This window comes from Pristiophorus japonicus, chromosome 6 (genome assembly GCF_044704955.1).
Source record: "Pristiophorus japonicus isolate sPriJap1 chromosome 6, sPriJap1.hap1, whole genome shotgun sequence".
NCBI classification, from domain to species: domain Eukaryota; kingdom Metazoa; phylum Chordata; class Chondrichthyes; family Pristiophoridae; genus Pristiophorus; species Pristiophorus japonicus.
The window spans coordinates 172,475,518-172,485,492 of NC_091982.1; the positions used below are offsets into that span (position 1 = coordinate 172,475,518).

At 43.6% G+C, this 9,975-nt stretch overlaps 1 pseudogene; it reads left to right on the forward strand.

The window, feature by feature from the left end:
* Positions 1-525: 525 nt before the first annotated feature.
* On the forward strand, positions 526-1,462 carry LOC139266223 (G-protein coupled receptor 35-like; annotated as a pseudogene).
* The last annotated feature ends 8,513 nt before the right edge of the window (positions 1,463-9,975 follow it).

Consider the following 9,975-nt stretch of genomic DNA (forward strand, 5'->3'; position numbering starts at 1 on the left):
CGCACTTCGTACGCATCCAGCGAGGTCACGATTTTCAGCCCAATATGTTCAAGTGAATCAAAAGTTCTCAGCCCACATAATGGGCCTCCTGGAAACTTTTTAAACATAGCTTCGCATGATACTGGAGTTATACTACACTCTGTGTGAAATCCAAGCAGTGGGACACCACCTCCTGGAAATAGCTTCAGTGCACCCAGAGGTCAAAGTTCATCTAATTTCCAAGTTACACTGTTGTTTTCATATGATGTGCTTCTGAAATCAGTTTGAACATTTCCATGTTGTAGGTAATTATAAAGGATTGGCTCTGTAGGTTTGTATGAGTAAAACTGTACATTATTATTTCAATTGCAATTGGATCTAACATGGCACGTTCTCTATAATTTATACCTCCCTTAATGAACTATCTGGAAATGCAGTTTCTTCCATTGGGCTTTACAAAGGGCATTCCTATATTAAGGTTGGACGTACAGATTTAATGCAACTCATTTTTTAACATTTTCTTTTAAAGCAGATCCGTGTGCAAATATGAACTGCAGCCGTGAGATGCATGATAGTATCAAGCTTTTTCAGCTTGGGCTCTACATTCCTACTTTCTTCGGTGGATTAATACTCAATGCACTGGCCCTGCATTCATTCTGCTGGAAATTAAGAAAATGGACAGAAACCACCATTTACATGACAAGCCTAGCTGCATCTGACCTCCTGGTGCTTGTTACTTTGCCTTTCAAAATTTACAGTCTTTACTTCAAATGGGCCAATATAACTCTCTGTATAATTCTTGAAGTCCTATACAAAATTAATATATGCACAAGCATATGTATTATTACTTGCATAAGTATAGATAGGTACATTGCAATAAAATTCCCTTTTAGGGCAAAGGCATTGAGATCTCCAATGAAAGCAGTCATGGTATCTACTGTGGTCTGGATTTTTACCATTTTGTGGAACGCTCCTTTTTCATATAAATTTATTTCTGCACGTAATGAACCCAATGCAACAAAGAATTGCTTCAATACAATTGTACACAATCCATCCATGTATTATATTAGTACAGCTTTGTTAATATTTTTCATTATCCCACTGATCACTGTGGTCTTTTGCTCAGTTCAAATTATCCATACACTTCTGCAAAGAAACATGCCAAATTCAGAAGAATTTAACACAAGGAAAACAATACGTATTATTGCTGCAAATGCTTTTGTCTTCGTTATTTGCTTTATGCCTTTCAGCCTTATAAGTATTATTCAAATTGTAATTCAAGTTGACTGTACTACACTGAATCAGATACGCAACTTCAGTCATGTGTTATTAAGTGTAGCCAATATCAACTGCTGCCTTGATGGATTTTGCTTTTATTATGTTACTGCTGAAGTGTCTGAACTTTTATCAAAATCAAGGCAAACAGCCGAAGGATTCTGAAAACAATCAAAGTATTATACGATCCTCACTGTCGAAGACCTGATTATTGGAAGAACACCCGAGTTAGCATTTAACTTCTGATGTATATAATTCATCATAACGTGTGCATAATGGAAAGATAAGCCAAGTGACATCATTATACTAAGCTAATGTATTTGCATTTCATTATGTAACTTTGCAAACTTCAGAAGCTTTTTAACGGTACACTTATTCTCAGCTTTGCATTCATTCATTTACCGTGAGCTACGATCTGGCAATTCATTATTCACTAATGACCAGAGGCTGACTACTGTATGGATTTTTAAATGTTCTAAATCATGCTAATTTTATAAAGTACAAATAGGACTGCTGCCTAAAATGTCAAGCACATAAGATGAGGAAAAGTTGAAGCTTGATGCCCTATCTGAAATAGAGCCTCCATTTTTTTGAGTGGGGTTGCGAGGGGAAGTTGGGAGGCCATCAAAGAGCAAAGGAGGAAGGAAAGGAGTAGGATGCCAGAATTGGAGGAGTGCTGCATATGCTTACAGAGTTGCAGGGCTAGAGTAGATTACAGAGGAAGGAAGGGCTTGGCCATGGAGGGATTTGAGCATGGAGATGAGAATTGTATATTTGAGGGTCAGTCAAATATAAAATGAATGTCAGTCAGTAAGGACAGGCTTGATGTGTTATCAGAACTTGGTATGGGTTAGGATATGGGTAGCAGAGTTTTGGACGTGCTCAAGTTTATTGAGGGTGGAGGATGGGAGATTGACCAGGAGAGCATTGAATTGATCGAGTCCAGAGGTAACAAAGGCATGGATGAGGGTTTCAGAAGCAGATGGGCATGGGCAGGGGTGAAGATGGGTGAGGTTACAATGGCGGAAGTAGGCGATCTTGGTGATGAAGAGGATGATCAGGGCTGGGAACTCAACATCCAGGGGTATTCAACATTCATGAAGGATAGAATAAAAGGAAAAGGAGGTGGGGTAGCATTGCTGGTTAAAGAGGAGATTAATGCAATAGTTAGGAAAGACATTAGCTTGGATGATGTGGAATCTATATGGGTAGAGCTGCAGAACACCAAAGGGCAAAAAACGTTAGTGGGAGTTGTGTACAGACCTCCAAACAGTAGTAGTGATGTTGGGGAGGGCATCAAACAGGAAATTAGGGGTGCATGCAATAAAGGTGCAGCAGTTATAATGGGTGACTTTAATATGCACATAGATGGGCTAGCCAAACTGGAAGCAATACGGTGGAGGAGGATTTCCTGGAGTGCATAAGGGATGGTTTTCTAGACCAATATGTCGAGGAACCAACTAGGGGGGAGGCCATCTTATACTGGGTGTTGTGTAATGAGAGAGGATTAATTAGCAATCTCATTGTGCGAGGCCCCTTGGGGAAGAGTGACCATAATATGGTGGAAGTCTGCATTAGGATGGAGAATGAAACAGTTAATTCAGAGACCATGGTCCAGAACTTAAAGAAGGGTAACTTTGAAGGTATGAGGCGTGAATTGGCTCGGATAGATTGGCGAATGATACTTAAGGGGTTGACTGTGGATGGGCAATGGCAGACATTTAGAGACCGCATTGATGAATTTCAACAATTGTACATTCCTGTCTGTCGTAAAAATAAAAAAGGGAAGGTGGCTCAACCGTGGCTATCAGCGGAAATCAGGGATAGTATTAAAGCCAAGGAAGTGGCATACAAATTGGCCAGAAATAGCAGCGAACCCGGGGACTGGAAGAAATTTAGAACTCAGCAGAGGAGGACAAAGGGTTTGATTAGGGCAGGGAAAATGGAGTACGAGAAGAAGCTTGCAGGGAACATTAAGGCGGATTGCAAAAGTTTCTATAGGTATGTAAAGAGAAAAAGGTTAGTAAAGACAAACGTAGGTCCCCTGCAGTCAGAATCAGGGGAAGTCATAACGGGGAACAAAGAAATGGCAGACCAATTGAACAAGTACTTTGGTTCGGTATTCACTAAGGAGGACAACCTTCCGGATATAAAAGGGGTCAGAGGGTCTAGTAAGGAGGAGGAACTGAGGGAAATCTTTATTAATCGGGAAATTGTGTTGGGGAAATTGATGGGATTGAAGGCCGATAAATCCCCAGGGCCTGATGGACTGCATCCCAGAGTACTTAAGAAGGTGGCCTTGGAAATAGCGGATGCATTGACAGTCATTTTCCAACATTCCATTGACTCTGGATCAGTTCCTATCGAGTGGAGGGTAGCCAATGTAACCCCACTTTTTAAAAAAGGAGGGAGAGAGAAAACAGGGAATTATAGACCGGTCAGCCTGACCTCAGTAGTGGGTAAAATGATGGAATCAATTATTAAGGATGTCATAGAAGCGCATTTGGAAAAAGGTGACATGATAGGTCCAAGTCAGCATGGATTTGTGAAAGGGAAATCATGCTTGACAAATCTTCTGGAATTTTTTGAGGATGTTTCCAGTAAAGTGGACAAGAGAGAACCAGTTGATGTGGTATATTTGGACTTTCAGAAGGCTTTCGACAAGGTTCCACACAAGAGATTAATGTGCAAAGTTAAAGTACATGGGATTGGGGGTAGTGTGCTGACGTGGACTGAGAACTGGTTGTCAGACAGGAAGCAAAGAGTAGGAGTAAATGGGTACTTTTCAGAATGGCAGGCAGTGACTAGTGGGGTACCGCAAGGTTCTGTGCTGGGGCCCCAGCTGTTTACATTGTACATTAATGATTTAGACGAGGGGATTAAATGTAGTATCTCCAAATTTGCAGATGACACTAAGTTGGGTGGCAGTGTGAGCTGCGAGGAAGATGCTATGAGGCTGCAGAGTGACTTGGATAGGTTAGGTGAGTGGGCAAATGAATGGCAGATGAAGTATAATGTGGATAAATGTGAGGTTATCCACTTTGGTGGTAAAAACAGAGAGACAGACTATTATCTGAATGGTGACAGATTAGGAAAAGGGAAGGTGCAACGAGACCTGGGTGTCATGGTACATCAGTCATTGAAGGTTGGCATGCAGGTACAGCAGGCGGTTAAGAAAGCAAATGGCATGTTGGCCTTCATAGCAAGGGGATTTGAGTACAGGGGCAGGGAGGTGTTGCTACAGTTGTACAGGGCCTTGGTAAGGCCACACCTGGAGTATTGTGTACAGTTTTGGTCTCCTAACTTGAGGAAGGACTTTCTTGCTATTGAGTGCAGCGAAGATTCACCAGACTGATTCCCGGGATGGCGGGACTGACCTATCAAGAAAGACTGGATCAACTGGGCTTGTATTCACTGGAGTTCAGAAGAATGAGAGGGGACCTCATAGAAACGTTTAAAATTCTGACGGGTTTAGAAAGATTAGATGCAGGAAGAATGTTCCCAATGTTGGGGAAGTCCAGAACCAGGGGTCACAGTCTAAGGATAAGGGGTAAGCCATTTAGGACCGAGATGAGGAGAAACTTCTTCACCCAGAGAGTGGTGAACCTGTGGAATTCTCTACCACAGAAAGTAGTTGAGGCCAATTCACTAAATATATTCAAAAGGGAGTTAGATGAAGTCCTTGCTACTCGGGGGATCAAGGGGTATGGCGAGAAAGCAGGAAGGGGATACTGAAGTTTCATGTTCAGCCATGAACTCATTGAATGGCGGTGCAGGCTAGAAGGGCTGAATGGCGTGTTTCTGCACCTATTTTCTATGTTTCTATGTTCTATGTTTCTATCAGGTTGGAAGATCAGCTTAGTCAAATAGGACGCCAAGGTTGCCAACATTCTGGTTTAGCCTGAGGCCATGGCTGGGGAGGGGGATGGAATCAATGCCAAGGAAATGGTGTTGGTGGCGGAGGCCAAAGTCAATGGCTTTGATCTTCACAATGTTTAATTGAAGGAAATTGCAGCTCATCCAGGACTGAATGTTGGACAAGCAGTGTGGCAACACAGAGGCAGTGGAGGAGTTATGAGAAATAGTGGTGGGTTAGAGCTGGGTGTCGTCAATGAACATGTGGAACCTGACGTCATGTCTTCGGATGATGTCAGTGAGGAGCACCATGTAGATGAGGAATAGGAGGGAGCTGAGAATAGATCCTTAGGGAACTCCAGAGGTAACAGTGCGGGGTTGGGATCGAGGATGTGAAGTGATTGGATAAGTAGGAGTGGAAACCAAGCAAGGCCAGTCCCACTCAGGTGGACATCGAATGTGAAGCTGTGGAGGAGCACTGTATGATCGACACGCCAAAGGCTGCAGAGAGATCGCGTAGGATGAGAAGATATAGTGCATGATGACAGTCACAGAGGCCATCATTTGTCACTTTGATTAGAGCCGGTTCACTGCTGTGGCAGGGTAGAAATCTGATTGTAGAGGTTGAAACATAGGGCTAGAAATTTAGCTGCTTAGCACCTTCCGTTTGTGCCTGGTGGGGTGGCAATAATAGGGCGCCAAGGGGTTAGCGACCAGCCCGGGGCGAACTTCAATGCCGGTTTAGCACTGGAGCTAACATTTACCGCCTGGACCTCTAGTACCTCGCAGATCGCGATGCCATAAGGTGCACAGTGCCCCGTTATTGCCCCAGATGTGAAATTACTCCCACCCAGTGTTGTATCGCCGGTCGCTTGGGGAGCGCTAATTAAAGGGAATGGTTTCCAGGTGGACCAACCTTTATTATTTACACCAATCTGGTGTCTGCTCAAAGTTTTTTGATGTTTCATTGCTGCAAGGTGTCCAAGCCCTCCATTTTGTGAGAGTATTTGGGACTATAATTGTAGTCGCGCAGGTCGCCTGGCAATGCAGAACTGCCGACAAGTAGGCTGTTGCCCTTCCCTTTAAACGAGGGAAGCAGCCACTGATGGCCTTTAGCAAGCCCTAAGAGAAGTGGTTAGAGCTTGATTTAGCGCTCCACTTCCCTCTTGTAGTGCTAAAGATGAATTTTTCGGCAGGAGAGAATCATTAGCCTACTTCCTTTGCTTTTCAAAAGTTAACGCCCCAAATGGGACATTACAGAATTTCCAGCCCATAGAGTTGCGGCTAGAGTTGATTGAACCTTCTAGAATTGCCGTAGACACTTGCCTTACAGAACATATACCCAAGCCTTTCATACTACCATATCCTATCTCTTTCCCTTAATGTGGGTGCACTATAATGATACTGACTATCTGGTTACAGCTGTAAATATGCTCAGTCATTTATTTATAATCCTGTTGTTAATATTTATTGTTTTATTGACTATTTTAAGGTACACTTATTTCTTTCCCCTCTTATATGATGGGAATTCTAAATAAAAAGTATGGCAGAAGTACAAATACCAAGCAGTACAGGTTCTGTTCTCGTTTTCATTCAGAGACCAAGATAAATAAACGCAGAACAATCTTATAGGGGAAATTTTCCAGTCGGCAGAATTTTTAGTCCTGGTATAGAACAGGAACGTGGGGCCTGTGAAATCAGGTGGAGATTAATATTTCTGGATTCTCACCCAAATCACGCAACCATCCTATCTTCCAGGTGGGCAACAAAGGGAAAGTGAGTTCTTAAAATTGTGTGGCTGAATTTTTCATTGTTGAAACCTAAGTTCCTAAAATGGTATTGGTTTGAGCGTGCCTCACTGAGCTTTAATAGAGGAGGAAGAATATGAAAGGCTGGATAATAGGTAGGGTTGAGAGGCAGATGGCCTACATTTGGCCCCTTGAGCCTGCTCCGCCATTTAATAAGATCATGGCCGATCTGATCATGGACTTAGCTCCACTTCACTACCTGCTCCCCATAACCCTTTATTCCCTTTTCACTCAAAAATTTGTTTATCTCCCCCTTAAATATATTCAATGACCCAGCCTCCACAGCTGTCTGGAGCAGAGAATTTCATAGATTTACAACCCTCTGAGAGAAGAAATTTCTCCTCTTCTCAGTTTTAAATGGGCGGCCCCTTATTCTAAGACTACGGCCTAGAACCTCCACTTTTGTGCTTATCACCCAAAATTGGGCATTATTTCCGGCGTGGGCAGTAAAATAGGGCTTTCAGACCGCCGGCTTCTCACCCATTCTCAAAACACCTAGTTTACAGTTTTGAAAATGGGTGTTACCGCGAGCAATATCAAATGGGCGGTAGCATTACATTTTTTTTGACCTTCTGCCGTAAAGTATGGTCGTCCTTAGCAACGGCATGGCAACACTCGATTCCCACGATTCTGGAGGTCAAGGATCACCATGACATGCGCAGAAGAGGAGATAGAGAGGGAGCTCAGAGGGTCTGAAGGCGAGGCTGGGTGTGGTGTGTCTGCTTTGGGAGGAAGGAGGGAGACTTTAGAGCTTCACAGCAAGTAGGCAAACAAAAATTAGCTGTTACCAGCCACATATTTGACCGAATTTGCCCTATAATGGAGGGAGAGGAGGAGGCATCACAGTACACTGTGGAGACTGACGCTGGAGAGAGCAGTGAGGTGGGAGAGGAGCACATAGGAGGCCGCAAAAGAGCCAGGAGGTTGTCGGACGATGCAAATGCCTTCCTCCTTACGAAGGGGAAGTCATGTTTGACAAATCTGCTGGAGTTCTTTGAGGATGTAATGAACAGGGTGGATAAAGGGGAACCAGTGGATGTGGTATATTTGGACTTCCAGAAGGCACTTGACAAGGTGCCACATAAAAGGTTACTGCACAAGATAAAAGTTAACGGGGTTGGGGGTAATATATTAGCATGGATAAAGGATTGGCTAACTAACAGAAAATAGGAGTCGGAATAAATGGTTCATTCTCTGGTTGGCAATCAGTAACTAGTGGAATGCCATAGGGATCAGTGCTGGGACCCCAACTATTTATAATCTATATAAACGACTTGGAAGAAAGGACTGAGTGTAACGTAGCCAAGTTTGCTGATGATACAAAGATGGGAGGAAAAGCAATGTGTGAGGAGGACACAAAACATCTGCAAAAGGACATAGACAGGCTCGGTGAGTGGGCAAAAATTTGGCAGATGCAGTGTAATATTGGAAAGTGTGAGGTCATGCACTTTGGCAGAAAAAAAATCAAAGAATAAGTTATTATTTAAATGGAGAAAGATTGCAAAGTGCTGCAGTACAGCGGGACCTGGGGGTACTTGTGCATGAAACACAAAAGGATAGTATGCAGATACAGCAAGTGATCAGGAAGGCCAATAGTATCTTGGCCTTTATGCAAAGGGGATGGAGTATAAAAGCAGGGAAGTCTTGCTACAGCTATATAAGGTATTGGTGAGGCCATACCTGGAATACTGCGAGCAATTTTGGTTTCCATATTTACAAAAGGATATACTTGCTTTGGAGGCAGTACAGAGAAGATTCACTAGGTTGATTCTGGGGGTGAGGGGGGTTGACTTATGAGGAAAGGTTGAGTAGGTTGGGCCTCTACTCATTGGAATTCAGAAGAATGAGAGGTAATCTTATGAAACGTATAGGATTATGAGGGAGCTTGACAAGGTGGATGCAGAGAGGATGTTTCCACTGATGGGAGAGACTAGAACTAGAAGGCTCAATCTTAGAGTAAGGGGCCGCCCATTTAAAACTGAGATGAGGAGGAATTTCTTCTCTCAGAGGGTTGTGAATCTGCGGAATTCGCTGCCTCAGAGAGCTGTGGAAGCTGGGACATTGAATAAATTTAAGACAGAAATAGGCAGTTTCTTAAAGATAAGGGGATAAGGGGTTATGGGGAGCAGGTGGGGAAGTGGAGCTGAGTCCGCGATCAGATCAGCCATGATCTTATTAAATGGCAGAGCAGGCTCGAGGGGCCGTATGACCTACTCCTGCTCCTATTTCTTATGTTCTTATGTAAAACCAGCACCAAATTTCCCGGCACGGTGTTGCAAACTGAGCTGCCGGGTGGTAAGCAATTCCAGACACATTACCGCCCCTCCAGTGCACTAACAGAGACGCCACTATGTCTGGTTCCTCACAACATATGGTTGCCTCTAGCTCCCCTGTATTAATACGAACACTGTGTACATTGCTGTACAGACCGATTAACTCATTTTTAATAGCAGTTCCTCTCACTTTATTTTTAACCATCTTTTTAAACTCCGTTCTATAACTCTATTTACTCCCTGGCCATCAATGTTCTCCCTTACTTTACTCTTTCCTATGCTCTCCTTTCATGTTTTGTTTATATTTAGGCTGGCTTCATTTCTTGTAACCTCCCCCGCCCCCCACTATTTTACTAGTTTAAAGCCTTTGCCACCTCCCTATTTGCCCTTTCCGCTCGGACACGGGTCCAATCCTGGTTCAGGTGGAGCCCGTCCCATTGGTACAGCTCCTTTCAGTCGCTGTACTGGTGCCAGTGTCCCATGAAAAGGAACCCCTCCTTCCCACACTAGCCCATTAGCCATATGTTAATTCTCCTGATCTGACTATTTCCATACAAATTTGCACGTGACTCAGGCAATAACCAGAGATATTACCCTCAAGGTCTTGTTTTTTAATTTAGCTCCTAACTCCTGATATTCCCTCAGCAGAATTTCCTCCCTGCTCTTGCCTAAGTCATTTGTTCCGACATGGACCACGACAACTGGATTTATCCCATCTCGATCCAAATTCTTCTCCAGCCACCTCGAGATATCTCTTACCCTGGCACCGGGTAAGCAACACACTC